The sequence below is a fragment of the Suncus etruscus genome, chromosome 5 (genome assembly GCF_024139225.1).
Source record: "Suncus etruscus isolate mSunEtr1 chromosome 5, mSunEtr1.pri.cur, whole genome shotgun sequence".
Lineage (NCBI taxonomy): Eukaryota > Metazoa > Chordata > Mammalia > Eulipotyphla > Soricidae > Suncus > Suncus etruscus.
This window is the reverse complement of record NC_064852.1, coordinates 12,087,550-12,112,933: the sequence shown is the minus strand read 5'-3', so window position 1 is coordinate 12,112,933 and position 25,384 is coordinate 12,087,550. Positions and strand designations below refer to the sequence as shown.

Below are 25,384 nucleotides of genomic sequence, written 5' to 3'. Positions count from 1 at the left end.
CTCTACTGCTATGCTATTGCTCTGGCCCCATGACTAGCCTTTTGCTTGTTTGTTTGTTTTGGGGGCACACCTGGTGACACTCAAGGGTCACTCCTGGCAGTGATGCTCAGGGGTTACTCCTGGCTATGCCCTCAGAAATCACTCCTAGTTTGGGGGACCATTTGGGACTCTGGGGGATCGAACCACAGTCCATTCTAGGTCAGATGTGTGCAAGGCAAATGCCCTACTGCTGCACCACCACTTCGCCCCTCCCTCCATGACTAGCTTTTAATGGAATTAAAATTAACTAACATATACAATAAAATGAATGAATTTTACAGCTTGAAGTTTGAAACATGTAATCCTCTCTTATTAATACCTCAACAAGATATCGATGTTTCCTATGTTTCTTATTATTCCCTGCTTCTTCACTTTGCAAGCAGTAACCAAATTCTAACTTTGATCTCTAAAAGGTCAAGTTGATTTTGCCTTTTCCATAAAAGTTTTGTGTTGTTGTATGGTACATGCATCCTGTTGGTTCTGGCTTTTTTTCATTTAACATGGTGTTTTGCTGTTGTTGCTGTATTGTGCTGGGAATTGGATGTAGGGCCTTTATATATATGAAGCTCTCACTCTACCCCTGAATTGGATGTACCCCAGCCAACTTGTAGGTTTTGAGAGTTTTCCTTATTGCTACACAATCTGCAATTTGATTTTTATGAATAACATTTGATTGTATGACTGTTACACTATTAGTTTAGTCTAGTGGTGAACACTTAGGTGAGACAGGTTTATTTAGCATATACATTTTTATCAAATTAAGATTTTTTTTTTGGGCCCGGAGAGATAGCGCAGCGGCGTTTGCCTGGCAAACAGCCGATCCAGGACCAAAGGTGGTTGGTTCAAATCCCGGTGTCCCATATGGTCCCCTGTGCCTGCCAGGAGCTATTTCTGAGCAGACAGCCAGGAGTAACCACTGAGCATCGCCGGGTGTGGCCGAAAAACAAAACAAAACAAAATTATTAAAAAAAATTTTTTTCTTTTTATTTGTTTTTTGGGCCACACCCGGTGGCGCTCAGGGGTTAATCCTAGTTCCATGTTCAGAAATCACTTCTGGCTTGCTCAGGGGACCTTACTGGTTGCTGGAGATCGAACCCCGGTTGGCCACATGCAGAACAGATGCCCTACCACTGTATTATTGCTCTGGCCTCTGCAGTTGAGTTTTTGCATAATTTCACTGTTTGAATACATGTTGTGCAGAGGGAGTGGCCAACTCCCAGCCCTGCTTTAGGGGCACCTGTTTTGATTTCCAAAGTTTTTCTTTTTTATAGCCACTTGCCTGTGTGATTTCAAGGGCCATTTTCTTGCTTCTAGCAGCAGAGGCCAATAGTTGTGACATAGACCCCATTATTCAAAAGCCTAAAGCAATAAACCATGGGGACCTTTAAGAAGAAGGTTGCTGGGGCCAGAGAGATAGCATGGAGGTAGGGCATTTGCCTTGCATGCAACTGATCCAGGATGGACCTGAGTTCACTCTCTGGCATCCTGTATGGTCCCCAAGCCGTTCAGGAGCGATTTCTGAGCTCAGAGCCAGGAGTAACCCCTGAGCGCCACCAGGGTGGCCCCCAAACCAAACCAAACCAAACCAAACCAAACCAAACCAAACCAAACCAAACCAAACCAACAAACAAAAAAAAGAAGGTTGCTGATCGTGGAATTTGTGAAACTTGCTTTCTGACTTTGGTCAAGGTTTCACATGCATTTTCTGATAGATGACATCATTACAGGAACAGTCATGATCCCCACCCTAGGATGCACAGCAGGTCTGGCCATCTTTAACTCATCTGTGTTGGCTCACTGAGTTTTCTGTTGTCTTTCTTTCAGTTATAGAAAGAACCATGTATTGAAATCTTAGTCTCTGATTAAGCATAATTTTTCACGTATCCTCACATTTCTGCCAGTTGTTGATTTATGTATTTTAGGTGGTATTTATTTTTGTCATATATCATTTCAGATGTTGTTTTCCTAGACTAATGTCTTGGTCTTGTCTGTTTAAAATGATTTGAATATGATCCTTTACAATTTTTGTTTGATGTTATTTTTCTTTTTTGGGGGGAGGGGGAGGCGCATCCAGCAGTACTCAGGAATTACTCCTGACTCTGCACTCAGTAATCACTCCTGATGGATGGGCTCTGGGGACCTTATGAGTCCTGCAGATTGAACCTGAGTTGGCACTGTGCAAGCCAAATGCTCTATCTGCTGTACTGTTGTTTCAGCCCCTCAAATTAAAGGAATTAGAACATGACTTTCCATTTCATTCTTTCTATTGAACTTTATGGCTTGGAGAGCTTCAGGTATGTGATTTAACCACATTTCAGATAGTCTCTGGTTTGCTGCTTGCATGCACGGGGCACACCTTAATGTGTGTCTCTCTCCTTTGTTTTTTTTTTTTTTTTTTTTACAAATAGATTGTTGAATCCAAAGGCTTGGTTAGAATCATGTTTGAGTCTTATCAGGATGTAAATGATGGTACGTGTTTTCATCTTGAGGCACTTGGCATTTATTTATCATTCCATATTATCAGTTGTCTGTGAACTTTTAAACTAAAAGCTAAAATTTATCTAAATTTGACAGAATTATTAAATTTATTAGAGTTTGACAGATAAAGGCTAATTTTTTTAGCACCTCACGAACCCCCATTGTTGTTTCTTTTTATTTACCTATTCTTAGGAAGTGAAGCTGTTTGTATTTTCCTGTGTCTTTTTTTGGGGTGGGGCAGCACACCTAACACTGCTCAGGGATAACTCCTGGCAGGCTTGGAGGACTATATGGGATGCCTAAGATTGAAGCAGGATCTGTTGCCTACCACCGTGCTATTGCTTCAGCCTCCTTCCTGTGCCTTCTTTTTTTTTTTGGTTTTTGGGTCACACCCTGCAACGCTCAGGGGTTGCTCCTGGCTCTATGCTCAGACATAGCTCCTGGCAGTCTCAGGGGACCATATGGGATACCGGGGTTTGAACCACTAACCTTCTGCATGAAAGGCAAACGCCTTACCCCCATGCTATCTCTCCGGCCCCTCCTGTGCCTTCTTATGCCTGGCAGTCTTTAATTGGATGCCACACATTGTGAATTTAATTTTTAGAGTGTTGGATCATTTTTTATTTCTTTAAATATATATATATTTTTTTTGGGGGGGGCCATACCCAGTGACGTTCTGGGGTTACTCCTGGCTATGTGCTCAGAAATTGCTCCTGGCTTCGGGGACCTTATGGGATGCCAGGGATCAAATCGAGGTTTGTTCTAGGTTAGCTGCGTGTAAGACAAACAGCCAACCGCTGTGCTATCGCTCTGGCTCATCCTATAAATATTTTTGATCTTTGTTCTGGGACAGAGTAAATTTACTTGGAAACAATTTGATCGTCTTGAGTTTTGGTTTGGGGATTTGTTAATTGTCAGGCAGCATTTAACCTGGGACTAATTATCCATTTGTATGGTGGCAAGACCCTTCTTTATGCTCTGTTGCCCAGTGAGTGAATCACAAGTGTTTTCCCAGTCTTACTGCAGGAGAATTCACTGTTTTGGGACCATGTGGGTATGGGAACTGTTTCCTATAATCCTTCTGGAAATTTCTTCCCCATCTGTGATTAGTTTGCTTTCATGCATGTGCAGATCAGCTCTCGGAAAGACCCTCTGATTTACAGAGTTTTCTGTGCAACTCTTTCCTCTGGTATCCTGTCAATGTAGACCACTTTGGCTTGACTCTCAGGTAGGTGGTATCTTCCTGGATTCACCAGTCCTGCTTTGGCCTGGAAACTTCCTGGGCCAGCAAACTGTTGAGTTCTCACCTTATTTTTCAGTGTGATTCTTATCTCTAGAGGCCATCATCCATCTTTTTTTTTTTTTTTGGTTTTTGGGTCACACCCGGCAGTGCTCAGGGGTCATTCCTGGCTCCATGCTCAGAAATTGCTCCTGGCAGGCACGGGGGACCATATGGGACGCCGGGATTCGAACTGATGACCTCCTGCATGAAAGGCAAACGCCTTACCTCCATGCTATCTCTCCGGCCCCATCATCCATCTTTTCTTACACTTCTGGACCAACTTGAAGACTTAACTGCATTTTGATTCCTAATCTGCAGTCTGATTCTGTTTTGTTGGTTCCTCCTCTTATCCAACCCTGGTCCTATAAGAAGGAAGAGACCCCTAGATAAGGATTCAGAGTTTCCAAAGTTGTGCTGCTGTCTGTAGCTTTCTTCCCAGCAAATTCCTGTCCTGTCTGATCATTTCATGAGTATGAAAAGCTAAACATTGCCCCTACTGCTTCTGTCATCTCTATGGGGAAATTAGTCATTTTGTTGATTTGTCAGTGGTAAACCTTTTATTTTCTTCATTTTTTTCTGACTGCTTTTAAGGTTTTCGTCTTCGTGATCTGTCTTTAGCAGTCATGATACAATATGTCCAGGTATTGATTTGTTTGTTCTGCTTGCAGTTTGGGGTGTTTTTAGAGTTTAGTATTTGATTTTTTTTTAAACATGAATTTTGGGTCTTACCGTTACCTATTTAAGTATTGCTTGCACTGCTCTCTGCTGTTTTTATTGCTACTCCTACCACTACTGGGAACCCAATTTTGTGAGCCTTAGAGCTATTGCAAATAGTTCATTATCTATTATTTTTCCTCTTATCTTTTTGGATTTAATTTAATATTTTTGCCTATTTACTATTTTACTAATTTTTCTCATCAACTAATTGAATTTTCTGTTGAATCTGTTCATTGAAGTATTTTTTCCAGGTCAGAAATTTCAGCAATTTAACTCTTCTCATTTCTTTTCAAAGTGCTATCTGCTTCCCTTCCTCCTAGTTTTCCTCATATTAAGCAAGATTTTTAAGTAGTCTAGAGCACCGTTATTTGAATAACTTCTGTTTGTTCCTTTGGTATGTGGAGCTGTTTTCTTATTTTCTTATTTTTATTTTTAATGAGTATCAAATATTTTATTGATGGTAGCTCTAAGACCAAGGACAAGATTTTATTTTGTTTTTGGGAAAAACGAGGACCACTAACGGTTCCCTTGCCTTCATCCCACTCTGTTTTCTCCCACTCAAGACTTAGATGATTGGGCCCGGAGAGATAGCACAGCGGCGTTTGCCTTGCAAGCAGCCGATCCAGGACCAAAGGTGGTTGGTTCGAATCCCGGTGTCCCATATGGTCCCCTGTGCCTGCCAGGAGCTATTTCTGAGCAAACAGCCAGGAATAACCCCTGAGCACCGCTGGGTGTGGCCCCAAAACAAAAAACAAAAAACTTAGATGATTTCCAGAGGTTTTTCATTAACTTGGTGAGGTTTTATCTGTTCCCTTTTTATCTTTCTCATGGGATGTATTATTGGGATACAAACACAAAGCCCAAGGAGTTTCTTGGGATCAGCTTTTTATTTTAATTATAAAAAATATGTAACGCTTCATGAATTAGTGTGTCATCCTTGCCCAGGGGCCCTGCTAATCTTCTCTGTATCGTTCCAATTTTAGTATATGTGCTGTTAAAGCGAGCACGGGATCACCTTTTTGTGGACCCTGAATTCCAGTTTTTTCTTTTCATTTATTGGTGATTTGTTGTCTTTGATCAACTTGTAGCCTCTTCATTGCTCCCCTGAACCAGTCCACATCTCTAGGAGAAATTAAGTCTCAAGTATGTAAATATTTTGGGGAAGATTTTTGTCTCCTGGTGCTTAATTCAGTGTCATTTCCTACCTTATTGGTAATTTTTTGATGCCTTTGACCATTTCAGTGTTTTTTGTTGTTGGTTTTTTTTTTTTTTTTTTTTTTTTTTAGTTTTTGGGTCACACCCGGCAGTGCTCAGGGGTTACTCCTGGCTGTCTGCTCAGAAATAGCTCCTGGCAGGCACGGGGGACCATATGGGACACCGGGATTTGAACCAACCACCTTTGGTCCTGGATCGGCTGCTTGCAAGGCAAACGCCGCTGTGCTATCTCTCCGGGCCCTGGTTTTTTTTTTTTTTTTTTTTTTTTTGGTCACTTCCGGCAGTGGTCAGGGGTTACTTCTGGCTCTATGCTCAGAAATCACTCCTGGCAGGCTCAGGGGACCATATGGGATGCGGGCATTTGAACCACTGACCTGCATGCAAGGCAAATGCCTTACCTCTATGTTATCTTTCCAGCCCTCTGACTATTTCGTTTTAAAATTTTTTGCTTATTCTTTTTTAAAAAATAAAAATGGATCTAAATCTTAATGTTTCTTAACTGGAGTGGAAGTCAAGCCAGGCCATTCGTCTGTCCGTCCGTCCATTCACCTGTCCGTCCGTCCATCCGTCCGTCCGTCCGTCCGTCCATCCATCCATCCATCCATCCATCCATCCATCCATCCATCCATCCATCCATCCATCCATCCATCCATCCATCCATCCATTCATCCATCCAAAGTTTGTGCAGAAAATCAAACCCTGGGCTTTGCATTTCTTGGGACACTCAAACTGCCACCTCCTTCCACATCTGTTTTAAGTGACATGTAAAATGGTATGAAGAAATGTTTGATAACAGTAGTCTGAAGCAAGGTGAGGAAGAGGAAGGGATGGCACATAGTGTTTGGTGAATGCTTTAAAAGAACATATATTGAGCCTAGTTTCTTTTGAGGAGAGGAAAGGGTATTGGTTATATAGGTGATGGTGCTTGGAGCAACTCTTGGTGGTACTTGGTGGACCATATGTGGTACCAGGGACCAGAAAGTTGAACCAGGGTCAACCATATACAAAACAAAGACTTATCTGCTGTACTCTCTCTCCATCTCGTGGCTTAATTTCTTAATAGAAGGACAGTAAGTGTCCAAGAAAAAACACATTTGTTTTCTCATAGTGCATTTAGGATAACTCTACAAAAGGTCAATCAGCTATGTACCTTCCGCAGGGATCAAAAGTGAAGGAACAGCCCTTCTCTGGGATAAGCCCTTTTCATGGTTGAAGGGAAAAAGAAACAATGGATTCATGATAGCCTGTAAAGCTTTTACTGAACTGACAATAGTCGCTAGCATTCACCATTTTTTTGACCACTACTTCCAATAAAAAGGGTACTATATGACAAGAGTAGCAGGCAGGAACATGGAATTCTCTCCAACAAGAACAGTGGCACAACATTAGAAACATATTCCTATTTCAGATCCTATACTCACTAAGTGTGCGATCTCATAGAATGGGATTTCCTTGCTTCATTGATCCTATTTTCACAAATTTCACTCAAATTTTAATTTCTGACATTGTGAGGCATTTAAGAGGGGGTTCTATTCCCTGCAGGCCAGGCAGCTGTTATGATGTCATTGGCTGGGCATGGAGGAACTTGGCTGTTCGTCCCGGTGTTATGATTGGATACGTGCAACTGTTGGCATTTTAGAATTTTGAGAAAAGAATGAATTGTGACTCTCATCTGCTTTCTATCTTTTGACATGCTCTAATAAGATCAGCATCCATTGTGGAGTGAGATTCAGAGGGTAGGGAAATCCTCTATGGTGGGCTGGAAGGATAACACAGAGGCTGAGGCTTTTACCTTGCATGTGAACCTTGTTTGATCCAACACCACTCGGAGTACTGAACACAGTCAAGAGCAAGCCTTACGTGCTACTGAGTGTGGCCCAGAAATCAAAAAGAAAATAGAGAAAGCTGAACAAGTCAGCAGAAGCTATAGTGAAGTATTTTGTTTTATTTTGTTTCAGAAAATCTATATCACCAAGTGCCTCTGAAGCCGAAGGGGATAATTATATGGGAAAACCTGGACTGAGGTTCCTGAGTTCAAAAATGGTTCCTTTGTCTGGTCTCTGAATTTTGAAAATGTTTTAGGATTATTTTTTATAAAACTTAGTTTTTTTGTTTTACTTTCTTTTAAAATAAAATTTTATTTATTTATTTACTTATTTACTTATTTATTTATTTATTTATTTATTTATTTTCTGAGCCACACCCGGTGACACTCAGGGTTACTCCTGGCTATGTGCTCAGAAATCACTCCTGGAAGGCTTGGGGACTGACTATATGGGATAATAGAGGATCGAACCAAAGTCTGTCCTAAACTATCGTGGGCAAGGCCTTGCCACTTGTACCACTGATCCAGCCCCTTAAAATAAAATTTTAATTGAATTACCATGAGATATAGTTACAAAGTTGTTCATAAGTTTCAGTCATATAATGTCCAACATCCTTTCATCAGTGCATATTTCCTGCTACCAGTATCTCCAGTTTCTCTCCTTTCCTACCCCTGCCTTTATGGCAGGGAGAGTGAGGGAGAGAGAAGAGGTTTTACTCTTTGATATCTGTATAGTAATATTAAATGAAAACATTCTTTTCTCAGCCTAATCAGAGGCCAAAAGAGACAGTACAGCGATTAAGGCACACACCAAGCATGTGGCACAAGCCACAAAACATGTTCCTGACTTGAGTTAGATCTGGTACCACATGGCCCCCTCACTATCCCTAGAGGTAGCCCTGGAGGTCCCCTTTATCCCGTATGGCCTTCATGGCCTCCAGCCACAGAGCCCTGCAGCAGTGCTTCCTTAGGCCTTTGTGTTGAATCACTGGGCCAGTTGGCTGAGAATTAGAGCAGGACTGAGGAGGTACTGGATACCTCAAAAGAAGTTTCTTATTAAGTATACATTAATGTACATGATAAGGAATCATAACTTAAACTTTCTTTGAATAATAGTAGTGGATTGATGGTGTATTTCATTCTCAATTGCTTCATACTTTTTTGTTTTGTTTATATTTTGAGCCACACCTTATGATAATACTAATGGATTAATCCTAGTTCTGTGCTCTGGGATCACTTCTGGCAGCTGAGGGACTATATCGGCTGTCTGTTGGAGATCAAACCATAGTTGGCAATATTCAAGGCCATCACTATCTGCTCTGTTATTTCTCCAATTCTTTGTTATTTCTTCTTTTACACGGATTTGCTCCCTGCCTCAACTAAGCCTCTAGTCAGGGCTACTCCCCAGATCCTTTTTGTCTCATTCCTTTGCATCCTTGTATGATGAGTTTTTGTTTTATAACGTTTAAAATTTCTGGGGTTAAGATTCATGGTTAATGTCCTAACTCTTTAATGCTCATCTTATTTTAACATCTTCCTTCCATGAAGTTTTTTTTTTTTTTTTTTGTTTTGTTTTTGGGCCACACCTGGGGGTTTCTCCTAGCTCTGCGCTCAGAAATTGCACCTGGCTGGCTCAGGGGATCATATGGGATGTCAGGTATTCGAACTGGGGTCCAGGATTACATGTAAGGCAAATGCCTACCACTGAGCTACCACTCTGGCAGCCCTGTTCAGTTATTTTGAGATTCGAATACAGTATCTGACACATAGGAAATACTGAGTAAATAGTTGTTTAAGGGATAGATGTATACTTGTTAAAATAACTAGAAATTACGTGGAAGGTCACCAGAAGAGTTAAATTAGATACAAGTGACATCTTCTGAAGATTATATAGTGGGGTTGTGGTGTTAGTGTCTTTCCTTCTCTCTAGGTTCTAAGCATTAAGAAAGGCCTACTGCTGATTTTCACACTATGTGTGGTGGCATATTACTGGAATCAATTGAGTGGACTGTGAAATGAGACAGACCACTATATGCAGAGAAAATACAGTAAGAAAAGGTATTACTTTCTAAAACTTTCAATCTGTAAGTATATATGTATATTGGTTGGAGATGCATCTCTCTCCTCTCGCTTCTCTTCTCTTTTCTCTCCCCCCCTCTCTCTTTCTCCCTCTCTCTCTCTCTCCCTCCCTCCCTCTCCTCCCCCCCCCTCACCTTGTTACTTTGGCTGAGCAGTGCTCCATTCCTTAGATGCCCTGTTGCTCTGGTTACTAGTGCTGGAATGCCAGGAGCAGGATCACATTTTGTAGCTCAGGGATTGAGCTCCGAGCCCTGTTCATGCCAGGACAGTCATTGCAGTGCTTTGAGCATGAGTCATTTCCCCATACTGATTAGAAAGATAGATAGATCGATAGATAGATAGATAGATAGATAGATAGGAAGAAGGAAGGAAAAAGGAAGGAAGGAAGAAGGAAGGAAGGAAGAAGGAAGGAAGGAAGGAAGGAAGGAAGGAAGGAAGGAAGGAAGGAAGGAAGGAAGGAAGGAAGGAAGGAAGGAAGGAAGGAAGGAAGGAAGGAAGGAAGGGCCGGAGAGATAGCATGGAGGTAAGGTATTTGTTTTGCATGCAGAAGGATGGTGGTTTGAATCCCGGCATCCCATATAGCCCCCGAGCCTGCTAGGAGCAATTTCTGAGCCTGAGCATAGAGCCAGGAGAAACCCCTGAGCACTGCCGGGTGTGACCCAAAAACCAAACCAAACCAAACCAAACCAAAACAAAACAAAACAAAAAGATAGATTTTTTTTGGTTTTGATCCCTGGCTTTGCATTCAGAAATGACTACTGACAGGCTCTGGGACCATATGGGATGCCAGGAATCGAACCCCAGTCAGCTCCATACAAAGCAAATGCCTCTGCCCACTGTGCTTTTGCTCTGACCTTGATAATATATTTCTTAAGTATAAGTGTGGAAAAATTTAAAAGCACTTTCATGGTGAAAGCACAGGATAGTGTAATCTTTGGGCCAGACTGTGTTTCAGATAGAGAAGCTACAAGAGGATGCATCAAGTTCTTAAAGGCCTGAGTTTCTTGTCGCCCTGCCAATGTGTTAGTGTTCAAAACCCTAGAATCCCCCTTTGACATTAGTCCTATCATGCAGACATCTGGGTATAGCAGTTATTCCTTCTCAACATGCACCTATTTTTAATATGATTTAAAAAATTTCTTTTTTTTTAAAATTAACATCTTTATTTAAACACCTTGATTACAGACGTGATTGTGGTTGGGTTTTAGTCTGTAAAGAACACCCCCCTTCACCAGTGCAACATTCCCGTCACCAATGTCCCAAATCTCCCTTCTCCCCACCCCTACCTGTACTCTAGACAGGCTTTCTACTTCCCTCATTCATTCACATTGTTAGGATAATTCTCAATGTAGTTATTTCTCTAACTACACTCATCACTCTTTGTGGTGAGCTTCATGAAGTGAAGCTCCCTTCTTTTGTCTCTGAAAATTATTGCAAGAATGTCTTTCATTTTTCTTAAAACCCATAGATGAGTGAGACTATTCTGTGTCTATCTCTCTCCCTCTGACTTATTTCACTGAGCATAATAGATTCCATGTACATCCATGTGTAGGAAAATTTCATGACTTCATAGTTTCTTTAGCCATTCATCTGTTGAAGGCTATCTTGGCTGTTTCCAGAGTCTTGCTATGGTAAATAGTGCTGCAATGAATATAGGTGTAAGGAAGGGATTTTTGTATTGTATTTTTGTGTTCCTAGGGTATATTCCTAGGCGTGATATAGCTGGGTCGTATGGGAGCTCGATTTCCAGTTTTTGGAGGAATCTCCATATCGCTTTCCATAAAGGTTGAACTAGACGGCATTCCCACCAGCAGTGGATAAGAGTTCCTTTCTCTCCACATCCCTGCCAGCACTGCTTGTTCTCATTCTTTGTGATGTGTGCCAGTCTCTGTGGTGTGAGATGGTACCTCATAGTTGTTTTGATTTGTGTCTCCCTGATGATTAGTGATGTGGAGCATTAAAAAATTTCTTACCTTATCATGCTGTATACTATGACCTTTTCTACTATATTGAAACATCTCTAGTATTAATATTTATCATATGACATCTGTCTTATTTAAATTATTCAACGATGATAACATTTTATGCCTGTTGTAATGACATCCTTTAATATCTCAGATTAGTACCTGTGTTATATTTTATTGTCCTGGTGACTTTCGGTGCTAGTATTTTTAGTTTGATCAGACCAAATGCTAATTTCTAAAGATAAAGAACTATAAAAAAAAAACCAAAAGGCTCAGAGAGATAGTATAGTGGATAAAGCACCTACTTTGCATGCGGCTAATCTAGGTTCAATTCCAGGCACCCCAAAACCCTTTAGTGTAGAAACAGGAGTAATCCTTGAGCATCTTTGGTGTGGCCCCCAAACAGAAACACACACATGTGAAAACAAAACCAAAAAATGACCTAGATTGTATATTCCGGTCATAGAAAGATTCACACATAAGGAAACTGGAGCATTTGGACTTTAAGATAATAATAGTTGTAACTATGGTAGTTTCACTTTTCACTGTATTTTTAAATATAGGTTTGATAAACATTTGTATAGCGGAACTATGATTTTCTATTCTAAAGACAGTGGTCAGTTCAAAACCTTTGATGCTGTTGACTTTCTCAGCATTAATCATTGTTTTATGCTCCAGTCTCCAAGGATGCATAAATTATGATAATAGAAGCAAGGGGAGGGCGAGAGCTGTGGTTGCTGCTGCATTATTGTGTCCACTGGGATGGTATTTTGTGAGCTTCTCTTCTGCAGATTGTTGAGCTGAGGAACTGATGCCCATCCTCTGTGAAGCCAGGGACAACAATAAGTGTTCAGAGGACGTGAGCAAACAGTTCCGTTAAATGGTGTTTGAAACTGTAACAGACTTGTTGGAACAAAATTATTCTGGGGTCATTATGAAATCTCCTGCAAATATAGATTGTCTTCTCTCTAATATGTTTGTCCGTATCAATGGGAAATGCTCAAGTAATACAATTGCTGGCCCTAGTCCCCCATAAGAAAGATTTTGGTGAAGTCACAGAGCTCAGCTTTAATGTTTTTTCATTACTAGGTTTCTGTCATCCATTGTGAGCTAAAATGCTGGTCTAGCCTTAGAATAGGAGGGAAAAAGGGTTTCTGCTTACTTTATATATTCCTTTATTTGTTTTACAAGTGTGACATTTATTTTGGAAAATTTGGAAAATATTTTAAATGCTCCCTAAACATATCCAAATGCCCAGATAATCTCTGTTTTATTATGTGGGCTTTCAGCCTATTATTTATGCATAAGAGAAGACCATATAGATCTCTCTGATACATTTGAGATGAAATAAATACTTTAAAGGAAAATACACATTGCCAAAGTAAATAAGACGAAAAGATAGAAGTTGCTGCACCTTGAACAATGTTCATAGAAGAAGTCTGTAAAGTCATCAGAATACAGTTCCTAAAAAGTTGTTATAGATGTTGAACTGGTCAGTTTTCACAGGTTTTCAGAGAATGCTAGTCCTGTTTCTAAAATGTATTTTTCCAGTGACATACTTTTTCATTTTACATAATTACATCTTACATACTATACGTGTTAGGACAAAGGATAAGGCAAAACAAACAAACAAACAAACAAACAAAAAAACCCCAAAAAACCCAAAACAAAACATGTTTAATCTTATTTCTGACAAAGGATCTGAGGTGGATAAGCAGTGATAGAGCTGTTACCCAGCCCCCCTCTTTTGAAAGGGTTTTAAAATATACAAATGCTATTGCATTATTCATTATGGATATAAATGACTTACAATAACATGCAAAGGGCTTTATTTTACAAAATATTTATCTATGAAAGAGAAAGAACACAGCAGTATCATAAAAATATTTGGTTATTGGTCATCTGCCTAGAAAAATCACCCTAAAACTTATTAAATCCCAATTTCTTATTTCTCACGCCCCTGCGGTCTGGCCCTCTGCTCATGAGGCAATTCTTCTCAAGGCATTGACTGAGGCAAGTGTTAAAGGAGAAGTGAGATAGACTCCAGTTTGGTGAGAGAAGTGGCATGTCCCACGGGGATGAGGTATATTGTTGTGATGTCCTTGATGGCGATCTACCTTAGCCCAAACAAGACACAACAAAGAACTTGACACCCTACAGGTTCTTGTCCCCAAACTTGCCTTAATATAAATGGCACCTCATTTAAGATCACTTAATATATATATTATAATTATATGTAATATACATATCATATAATACACACGTGCATATATACACATATAATATGTATGTTATATGACTATCATATATATCCACATAATGTGTTATTTATAAGAATGACTCCTCCTATTTGGGGGTGGTGTTGGTGCTCCCAAGCAGTGCTTGGTAGTCCTATGAAGCCCCAGTGTCGGTTCCAGGCCAATGTAGCCGTCGGTTTAAGATAATGGCGTAAGGATGCAGCCATGTGATTTGGGTTCTGTGGTGCCAGATTACCCGGGCCACCTCAGCAGTGCCGGGGCGCAGGGCTACACCTGGTGATGCTCAGGGGGCCATTTGGTGCCAGGAATAGAAACTGAGTCACATGTGCTCTAATCACTCTACTATCTTCTGTCACCTGAATAAACTTTTGTTTCTTTTCTTTTCTTTTCTTTTCTTTTCTTTTCTTTTCTTTTCTTTTCTTTTCTTTTCTTTTCTTTTCTTTTCTTTTCTTTTCTCTTCTCTTCTCTTCTCTTCTCTTCTCTTCTCTTCTCTTCTCTTCTCTTCTCTTCTCTTCTCTTCTCTTCTCTTCTCTTCTCTTCTCTTCTCTTCTCTTTTCTTTTCTTTTCTTTCTTTCTTTCTTTCTTTTTTTTTTTTTTGGTGTTTGGGCCACACCCGGCGGTGCTCAGGGATTACTCCTGGCTGTCTGCTCAGAAATAGCTCCTGGCAGGCACGGGGGACCATATGGGACACCGGGGTTCGAACCAACCACCTTTGGTCCTGGATTGGCTGCTTGCAAGGCAAACGCCGCTGTGGGATCTCTCCGGGCCCGTCTTTTCTAAGTTTGTTGCAAGACTCAGAAAAGGCCTGAGATTGAATAGGAATTATATAATCCTTGGTAATGGTCTGGGATGTGTTCATTTTCTCCAATTTATAGCAAGTATTTCTTGTTTCTGACTGTCTTTGGGGTGAGGTGACAAGAATCTCTGTTTTTTTTTCCTAAATCTGTAGTCTTTGGGGCCAAGAATTTTGGATGACACATAGTGAGAACTTGGATTTAGAGAAATCTTAAAATGACCTGGCTGCAGGCAGTTCAAGTTTGGAGAATGAAGTATATGTGTGTGCATGTATTTGTGTGGCTGGAGATTTTTAAGCAAAGAAAGTAGAGGATTGTAGAGTAATGCTGCTCCTTAAAAACCTGGGGTGCAAAAATAGTTCCATGCATTGCTGTGCATGCCACTTGGGGGGATTTGCTAAGGCAAAGCTTGTTGGACCCCAGGCTCATATATTTTTTTTTTTAATTTGGGGCACACCTGGCAGTGATCAGGATTTACTCCCTGCTCTTAGAACAGGGATCACTCCTATGGGGTCCAGGGGGTCAGATCCAGGTAGGCCACATGCAAGGTGAATACCTACCCACTGTACTATCTCTCTGGTTCCGGAGCCATATTTTGAAAGAGTAGGCTTGGATAGGCTCACACAACTCCAGTCCTTTTTCCCCCAAAGAGGCTACTTCCCATAGTGCTCACAATCCACCAGGTGATGCGGGTGATAGGGGTTAAAGAAGTTGGTGCTAGGGATTGAATTTGTGGTCTTGCACCTGCTTTCTTGTGCTTTACCACTTGAGCTATGAACCCCAAAGGGGTTTGTAATCTTAGCACGTTTCTCGGTGATAATGATTCTGGTGGTGCCCAGTTGACTGTACTTGAAGAGCTTCAGTTCTTTAGTATGACTTTTAATTTATTTTATTTTGGGTCATACCCAGTGATGCTCAGGGGTCATTCCCAGCTATGCACTCAGAAATCACTCCTGGCTTTTGGGACCATATGTGATGCCAGGGGATCAAACCACAGTTCATCCTGGGTCAGCTGTGTGCAAGGCAAATGCCCTACTGCTGCGCCATTGCTCCGACCCCCTGTAGTATGACTTTCTTTCTTTATTTCTGTTTTTTTTTGTTTTTTTTTTTTTTTTGTTTGTTTTTTTGGGCCACACCTGGTGACAGTGACGCTCAGGGGTTACTCCTGGCTATGTGCTCAGAAGTCGCCCCTGGCTTGGGGGACCATATGGGACGCCGGGGGGATCGAACCGCAGTCTGTCCTAGGCTAGCGCTGGCAAGGCAGACACCTTTTTTTTTTTTTTTGGTTTTTGGGCCACACCCAGCAGTGCTCAGGGGTTACTCCTGGCTGTCTGCTCAGAAATAGCTCCCTGGCAGGCACGGGGGACCCTATGGGACACCGGGATTTGAACCAACCACCTTTGGTCCTGGATTGGCTGCTTGCAAGGCAAACGACGCTGTGCTATCTCTTCGGGCGTAGTATGACTTTTAATGGATGTCTTCTAGTTCATCCTAAGTTGTGTCATAATTAGTACTTTGTATGATAATTAGATTGTCTAGTAATGTTCTTATATTAAAAATGATAATGGTCACCAGTATGTATATTTAGTAGTGTTATTTTTTATTTCTTTTTTTTTATTATTTAAGTAACATGATTATAGTTTGGTTACAGTCACAAACAAAACACCCCCCTTCATCAGTGTGACATTCCCCCCTCCCAGTGCCCCCTCCCCCCTTCCCATCCCCTGCCTGTATTTGAGACAGGCATTCTACTACAGTTGTTTGTTTTTAAGTTCAGTAAACTTTTTTTTTTCCTTAAAGGATAAGGGTTAAAAAAAAAAAAGTAAAGGTGTGACAGTGGCGATCGCCATTGTTTGCATAGGCCCAGAAAAATATGGGGAAAACGGAAAAAAATCCTTGGCCTGATTACAAGAAGGCCTCATCCCCGAAGTTTATTGGCATAAGACCGACTCTGAGCTCCAGGCATACCATTCTGTCCAACCCGAGTCATTCTCTGTAGTCCCGGTGAAACTTTTTCACACTTTAGCTGTTGCTGGTATCAGGTTCCTATATTTAAAGATTCTGGATTATGCATTTCTTTCATCGAAGTCAGTCTGATGTGGAGCATCCTCCAGTTTTAGCACACCATTAGATGCGGAGCGATCTGTCCTGCAAGCTTGTTGTTGCTGAGTCGTCTGGGTGTTGAAAGCACTCTTTGGAGTAAGTCAATGCCAGAGCAAACCTCTTCCCTGGTAGAGGTTTGGATCCTGGTAATGTTATAGACAATTGTGATTGTTTCCATAGATGGTATCCATTGTTCAGGAGTGCATGGGCAATGCCCATTCTTCTGAGGCCTAAGCAAATCATTATGCCAGTGTTCAGGGTATAAGGTCTAACTGCATTACCAAATTTGTGTTCCCATCTCTATTAGATCAGAACTTGTTTGTATATGTATTAACTTCCCATTTTAATGTGCCTATGCAAAAGAGAAAAAATGCCTTAGTAGCGTTATTTTTAAAGATATATTTAGGGGGGCCGGAGAGATAGCATGGAGGTAAAGCGTTTGCCTTTCATGCAGGAGGTCATCGGTTCGAATCCCAGCGTCCCATATGGTCCCCCGTGCCTGCCAGGAGCAATTTCTGAGCCTGGAGCCAGGAATAACCCCTGAGCACTGCTGGATGTGACCCAAAAACCAAAAAAAAAAAAAAAAAAAAAAAAAGATATATTTAGGACCTGGTCAATGGTTTGGCACATTCTTGCTACCACTAAATGTAATGCCTAATCACAATTCAGAAAAGTGAATTTGTTACTCTAACTAGGAAAATATGAGAGATTTAAATAAATATAAATTTAAATTTATAAATTTAATTTATAAATTTAAATGTAAATAAATATAAATATCCTAAAATCTGAGGGAAGTTACCAAAGTAATTGAATTATTATGTTCTTCATTGAATTATGTGTCCTTAAGATTATGTTTTTTTGTGGGTGCTCATAAGATTATGATTTTGTGGGGTATAAACTTGTAATATACTAGAAACTGCTATTACTGTTGTACCCTGCATATGAATGATGGACATTTTAAAGTGTATATCTGCAGATAGAAAGATGTATTTTTACCTCAGTCCTCCTAATGATAGACCAAAAGACTATTTATTGTTTTTGATCACCCACAGTAAAGTTTCTATACATTTCCAACTATAGTTGGGTCTAAAGATGAGTTATTATTCCTAGAACAGTTCTAGGAAAATGATTTCTGATCTTGAATGATTGGAACTGAATTGTGTCCTTGCTACTTCATTTGTGGCTTCGATCAATCACGTTGCCATCTCTTACTAGATGAGTAACTCAGAGTTGGGTCTTCCTCTATAGAGGACAATGTGTTTTCTTAGAGCCTGTGGAATTTTGCCAGATGTGACCTGCTCCCTCAGCCCTGGAGGGGAAAATCTCAGGTGAAGGACCAATGGTTCTTTTCACTCCACTGATCATGTTTTTGCCCCAGAGAAGGTGTGGGGACAGTGTTAGAAGGAATAATGAATACTGCTGTCTGCATTTAGAATACTTCTTTGTTTTTCTCTTTGATGTATCATATTTCATTAGATTTTCACTGGGTTATTTAGAGGATTTTAGGAATTTTAAAGCCTGTGAAAGTCCTTTAAAAATGACACAGTTTTGTGATCTCATTGTGAACTCAAAAGTAACATGTTGGTCGATCATTCAAGAGATGATTGGAATGACTTACTCAGAGGTCTCCAGTGGAGTGTTTTAGGGCTGGGTATTTACTTATAGTCCTTCAAATTGTTTTCTGATACTTGGTACAGACTTCATGTTATAGGTATTTCTCACAGATTTTCTTTTCTTTTTTTTTTTTTTTTTTGTTTCAAACTTTCTGAACTCAAGAAAGGCTCATATTAAGTGTAAAGGACTTACTTGGAATAATATTTCAATGGTTTTATTCATGGCATTTAATTCCGGGTGAACCCACAAATTAGCTCAATTTAATCATTTTTGTATGTGTGTCTGTGAATGTGCGTGCGCACACATGTGCACTATTTCGTGAAGGTGGAAGCTTCAGCTTTGGAATCTTAAAACTTGAGATTCAATCTTGGTCTTGTACAAGATTCAATCTTGTAATATCTGCATGCCCTTTCTGAAATCAGTTAACCTCTGAGATTTGGTTTCTTCATTTGAAATTATGAATAATAAGTGGCCACCTGATAGAATTGTTGAGAAGATTTAAAAAATTTTAAAAATCACTTTGGGGTTCCTTAACAAATAAGCCCTTTATTTATTTTTTCTTTTTTTTTTTCAATTAAATAATATATTTGTTTAAGCACCATGATTACAAACATGTTTGTCGTTGGGTTTCAATTATAAATAAGCTCTTTAATAATTGTTTCCTTTCTTCATAGCCTTTGCATATACTGCTGTCAGTTTTCAGATTGTTTTTGAGCTTCGGTATAGGTTGTTGTATTGTCCTGAAAACTACTTATGCTTTAGCCTCCTCATATTTTTAGATATTGCATAACAAAATATAATTGAGCTCAGTTTAGAACATTGATAAATCAGAGCTCTGTTATGTAGCTTTAAGAAATCTTATAGAAAACTTGCTTTTAATAAGTTAAAATGCTTCCTGCATTGGGATTATTATCTGTAGCACAATGGCTATTAGTATTAACTGATTTTCTCATTCTTTTTGAATTAGGTTTTTCAATATGTTGCTCTTGTTTGTAGTCATGTGAATTTATTGAAGCAGTTATGTAGTCAAATGTGTATTGGGGGGATGTCAGACTTTACACATTTGCTGATTATCTAGTTAGGAATACTGCTTATGCTGGCCAATGGTTCCTGCTGATTTAAAAACAGAAGGTGCATCTGTAGACAGTGCTTAGATTGTATAAAATTGGTTGCATTAGCATCTGACACTGCAGGAGAGCAAATTAGATCCTGAACGAATAATTTTAAAGAATACAGCTGTTTGCGATATCTTTGTTATGTTTTAGTGCTACCTTCATTTTAATAAACTTAAATATCTCCCCCACCACATCATTTCTTTTCTGTTGGGATTTAGTTTTTATAGGTTAAGTCATGTTTAGTTTTATGTTTCTAATGAGGACTGTCAGCATTAGGAATTCCTTGATGGCATTTTAATTCACTAGCTTTCAGCTAAATGCTGGAATCATTGATAAACTCACCAAAAAAAAGCCAGTCACTGAATAAGATCGAACTGGCTAATTAAGAAATACTTTATGAGTGTTCATTTTATTCTAATTATTGCATCCTCAGTTTTTCTTGTTTTAAATTTTTTTTTGGTAGCATCACTTGGACACAGGGAACTGTGTGCTTGTTCTAGCAATAAAGAAGTGGTTGTTCTCTGATTTGATTGTTTGAACTGTGAATTGGAGAGCAATGCTTTTTTAGTACGACACTTTGGGAACTGCTACTCTACTAGGCTACTTTTGTTCCAAGTCCTCTTTGAGTCAGTTCCTATTAAAAGCGAAATGTGGCAACCTGTACAACAATGAGAATATTTGAACACGACAGTATTTGTATTACCATTGTACGGCTTGGAGGAAAACCTCATACTGTGTCTAATTGAATTTATTATGCTTAATGAATTGTTTCTTAAACCAAAGAGTACCTTTTTTGTGTACTTGACCACTGAGTTTACAGTTTTTAAGTTTATGTAAAACATACACTCTAAAGGCCATAGAACATTGGAAATTTGTTGCCTGAAGGATAATTATACAGCAGTTGTAGTATAGTACTCGCAAAAAAGCATGGCTAGAAATTATATTCTCAGTGAGTTTGATTTTAATAGATGGCAGGAGAATAAAGAGGTTAAAATATTAAATTAACACGTGGTTTTGTTAACAGTTACTATGAGTTTTTAATAAAAGAGCTGATCAGAGTGAATTTATTCAGTAAAATATCAATGTCCGTATATTATATTCCCTTTAAGAATGCCTATAGCATAATAGAAACATATCATCAGAAACCTATCATCAGCTTAAGATGGCTTTCTTTCCCCTCTACAAGAGAACAAAGAATTGCAATTTAGATGCTTGGTTCTAGTTATATTATGTAAATTATCATAGTAAAGGTAACATTATACAAAAAACTCCAAGGTAGTTAGCAAAATAATTTTGGTTTATGCAAGAATATCATTATGATTGAAGTTTAGGGTTGGCAGTATCAAGTGGAACATTTCTTTTTTCTTAATATTGTAACTGTTGAGAGAAGCTTTATTGCAAATGGCAACCGTTGCTGAATCGAGGCTTTGGCAAGGAGAAAGAAAGTGTGTGGTTAAGAGTTTGGAGGGCAAGGCAAGAGTTTGGAAGAAAGAGAGAAAGGAGAAGAGGGAGAGGGGAGAGAGAGAAGAAATAAGAGAGAAGAGAGGACAGAGGAGAGAGGAGAAGAGAGAGGGGAGAGAAAGGGGAGAGAAGGGGGAGAGAGAGAGAGAGAGAAAGAGAGAGACAAATTGATCGATGGGAGGCAGATTCGGGATACAGGGGCTAGGACACCACACAACATACTGATGCCACTGAGTGGCCTTGGTGGCTCCTGGCACTCCATGTGATCAGCACCCCATCTTTTTTGTATATCACCCCATCCCTGATCTACTGGCCTGTTGCCCGGGTTCTCCGAGCTTTGCTTGAGAGGTGTCCCGCCCCACCTGAAGCTGGTAAAAATGTCCAACCATTTTGCTTTTGCTTAATATTTTTGCTTGCTACATGCTCAATGTCTTTATTTGAAGTTGCTCTTTTGTTGTATAAAGGAGAATCACATCTCTTTCTTTGGACCTAAGTAAAGTAGACCCAATATTTTCTGGTTTGGTCTGGTCTCTCCCCACCCCTCCCCTCCCTTCCCCTTCCCTCATCTCCTCTCCCCTCTCCTCTCCCCGCCGCTCCCCTTTCTCTCTTTCCTCTCCTCTCTCTTTCCTCCCTCCCTTCCTCTTTCCCTCTGCTTTTGGTCACACCTGGAGGTTCTCTGCTCAGAACTTACTCCTGGCAGGCTTGGAGGATCATATTACATGCCAGGGTTTGAACCTGGGTCTTCCATGGGAAAGGCAAATGCCCTACCCACTGTGCTATTGCTCCTGCCCCTTCTTTTTCTTTCTTGTTTCATTTTGTTTTGTTTTGGGGCCTTACTTGGTGGTACTCATTGGCTACTCACAGCTTGTTGCTCTGGGCTCACTCCTAAGGTGTTTGGGAAATCAAGTGCAGACCTCCTGTGCATGCAGCACATTAGCTCAAGTCAATTGTGCTCTCTCCTCAGACATGTTCTGGTATAACAGTACTGATGACCTACCATTTGATAGGGTAGTCAACAATAGCAAACCTTTCCCTATCGGGAAAGAGGAGGAGGAGAAGGTCTTTGCCAGGAGTTAAGGGTAAACTGGGTATCACAAGGAGGTTTGGTTATCTTGGCAACAACAGTCCATTTGAAAAAGTGTCCTTGCTCACAGCTTTCATAAAAATAAATTAAAGTTAATTTAAAGAACAACATTGAAAAGTAAAAACACTTCGATAGAATGCAAGAGTAAAGTTGAATAATAGCAAGTAGTGGTGAGAATGTGGAGCTGGTAATGCCAACTACAGTGAACATGCTCAGATCCAAGGGAATAGTGGAGCACTTCTAAGTAGAAAATGTAGGGAAATTCTCAACAGTGCCCAAGGAGACAGAAACACTTTGGCATCTTTTTGTTTTTGTTTTCCTTTTGTTCCAAAAATAGAAAAAAAAATTATTGGTCGCCAATAGGGGGTTAGATAGATTGTGACCTATTTATTCATAATTAGAAAATTTTATAGCAGTTAAAATAGGTAAATCCCACATATTTGAACAGAATATAGAATCTCAAAATTATAATTAAGATCTATGAGTATAAAACAATATATGTGTGATGGTAAAACTATGTGAGGGGAGAGGCTATGTACCTTCTCAAGGTAATGTTATTTCTGTGAAGGAGAAGGCAGAGAAGGCTGGGATGAGGGTGAAACCATTGCTTGTTCTAGTTCTCAAAGGAGTTATAGCAAAAGTTTATATTTTTGTCCTCCATCTGGTAAATTGGTAAATTTGTGGATAAAATGTGGCATATTTGTGTAATGGAATACTGTTTGGCTGCCAAAAAAAAAAAAAAAAGAAATAAAGACTGATATATTCGATGGATTGAGCCAGTTTCAGTAACTAAGTCTAAGAAGTGAGAGAAGCAAGATGCGAGAGGCCACATAATGTCGCATCCCATTTAGGTGAGAGGAGGGGGAACCAGTCCATGCATGGCATATGCTTTGTCACTTTAACCATAACTCTATTTCAGTTCCTCAATCACTTTATCTTTGAAAAATGTATCGACCTTCCATATAGCAAAAGCTATTCTAAGAAAAGAAAAAGGAGAGCTATTACATTTTCTGACTTTTAATTGTACTGTAAAAATATAGTAGTAAACACTAGATAGACTCTCAGATTAATGGTATAGAATTGAGAGCCCAGAGATAAACCCTTTGACTTGTGGACAATGAATTGGTGATAAAAGTAGTAATGTATATGAAATAGAGCAAGGAAAGTTTTGCTAGCAAAACAGGATAGCCACATGCCAAAAAAACCCTACGAAACTAACAAACTGGATCCATATATCTTAAGCCAATACACTAAAGTTAATTTAAAGAAGATTAAAGATCATGAGATTAGACCAGAATAAAATACATTAAGGAAAACATTGAATTCTTCAGAATTCGAACCTTGAAAGTGTCTTGACTAATTTCACTCCATTGGCAAATATAGCAAAACCCAGACTAACCAAAGGCATCACATAAAAGTTAAAAGGAAAAAAAAAGGAAAAAAAAAGTTAAAAGGTTTTACATGATAAGTAAATTTGGGCCAAAATTACAAGACACCCTATCAAATGGGGAGAAAATATTTGCACACATATGTAAGGCAAAGGGCTAATATCCAAGATTATTAAAGTGTCCACAAAGCTCACAAAAATAACCCTTTTTAACAATAAGGAGAGGAGATGAACAGACATGCCTTTGAAGAGGATATACAGACAGCCAGCAAGCATCTGAATAAGTGTCCATCATCACTTCTCAGGGAAATGTAAACAAAATGACTATGAGATGCCACTCGTTGGTGAGAATGGCATATATCATATGGTGAAAAGGAACTCTTTTTTCACTGTTGGTGGAATGCTTTTGATTCAGCCTCTATGGAAAGCAGCATGGTGATTTTTTCATAGTAAGAACAGAGAGCTTCCACAAGAATTCACTTCTCAGTGCTTATCCCCCAAATACGAGCCCATCATCTAAATCTATATATGCATCCCTATGTTCTTTGTAGCTCTTAATGTCATAGCCAGAGTATCTACCTATGAATGAATGGATTAAAAAGTTGTGGTATATAATGGGAAGTCAGAAGAACAGCAAATACCAGATGACCTCACTCATCTGTAGTATATAGAGAAACAAAACCAGGAATAGACAACATCAAGTAATGGCAAATTCTGACCTTGGAGAAGAAAATTCAGATTGTAAAAACTTGAGAGAGTGACTCTCTCTCTCTCTCTCCCTCTCTCTCTCTCTCTCTCTCTTTCTCTCTCTCTCTCCTCTTCTCTCTCCTCTCTCTTTTCTTTCTCTCTCTCTCCTGGAGAGATAGCATGGAGGTAGGGTGTTTTGCCTTGCATTCAGAAGGACAGTATTCCTGCATCCCATATGATCCCCAAGCCTGTCAGGAGTGATTTCTGAGCATAGTAGAGCCAGGAGTAACCCCTGAGCCCTGCTGGGTGTGACCCAAAAACAAAAACAAAACCAAAAAAAAAAAAATGAGGCAAGCTAGTAGTAACCTAAGGATATTGATGGAGGGTAATAGGCATTTTGCTGGTGGTGAGGTTAGGGAACTGTACAGCAAAACCCACAAATGCTAGTACTACACACATGAAAATATTACTGTTTTGGAAAGAGATACAGCTACAAAATTGATAGTATCTATATATGTGTACATATATAAGACAATTTAAGGCAGGACAATGTCATTCTCAATGCTGAATTCTATACTTGAAATCTAAGAAGGTTGAGCTTAAGACTTTTTGGGCTTGTGGGAGAGCTCAGTGGATGAGCACATGCTTTGCTCCCAGTACCCCAGTCACCACCTGGAGTGATGTACAAGCACAGAGCTGGGAGTAGCTCCTGAAAACTGCTGAATATGGCCCCCAAACCACCCCTCCCACCATAAACCTAATTTTCACCATTCAGAAATGGAAATGATAACAATGGGAGGTGACAGATGTGTTAATTACTTTGATCATATGAACATTTTACAGTGTAGATGTATATCAGAATACAAAAAGTATCAAAATATCACATTGTACACCTTACTTTATGCACAATTTTTATCAGTAATACTTTCATAAAACTGGTATGGTGATATTGCTACGCTCCACCACTTAATTTCCTTTCCCCTCTAGAGGCAACTGCTCGTTTGTATTATACTCATCTATATTGATTGTCACCATTGAAGGTGTTTTTGGGGGTAGGGTAGGGAGCACACTCTACTGTATTCAGGGGCTATTTGAGTGTGGTGCTTGGAGATCACTCCTGGTGCTGCTCTGGTGGTGCTCAGGGGACCAGGTAGCAGGGACCAAACCCAGGCCTCCTGCACGTGCTCCAGCCTTTTGAGCTGTTTTCTGGTCCTTGAGTCTTACTTATTTCTGAACTTCATAGTAATGGGATGATAGTTTTATCTTGACTCAAAAATGTGTG

The 25,384-nt window shown here is 39.7% G+C and overlaps 1 protein-coding gene and 1 non-coding gene across 2 annotated transcripts in view; one reads left to right on the top strand and one right to left on the bottom strand.

Moving 5' to 3' along the window:
- Positions 1 to 25,384, top strand: part of DENND1A (DENN domain containing 1A) — a 536,242-nt gene that overhangs the window by 105,822 nt on the left and 405,036 nt on the right. The gene's annotated exons all lie outside the window — the stretch shown is intronic.
- LOC126010517 (U6 spliceosomal RNA) lies at positions 5,417 to 5,523 on the bottom strand. Its single transcript, XR_007496542.1, has one exon. It is a non-coding gene; the product is annotated as a U6 spliceosomal RNA (small nuclear RNA).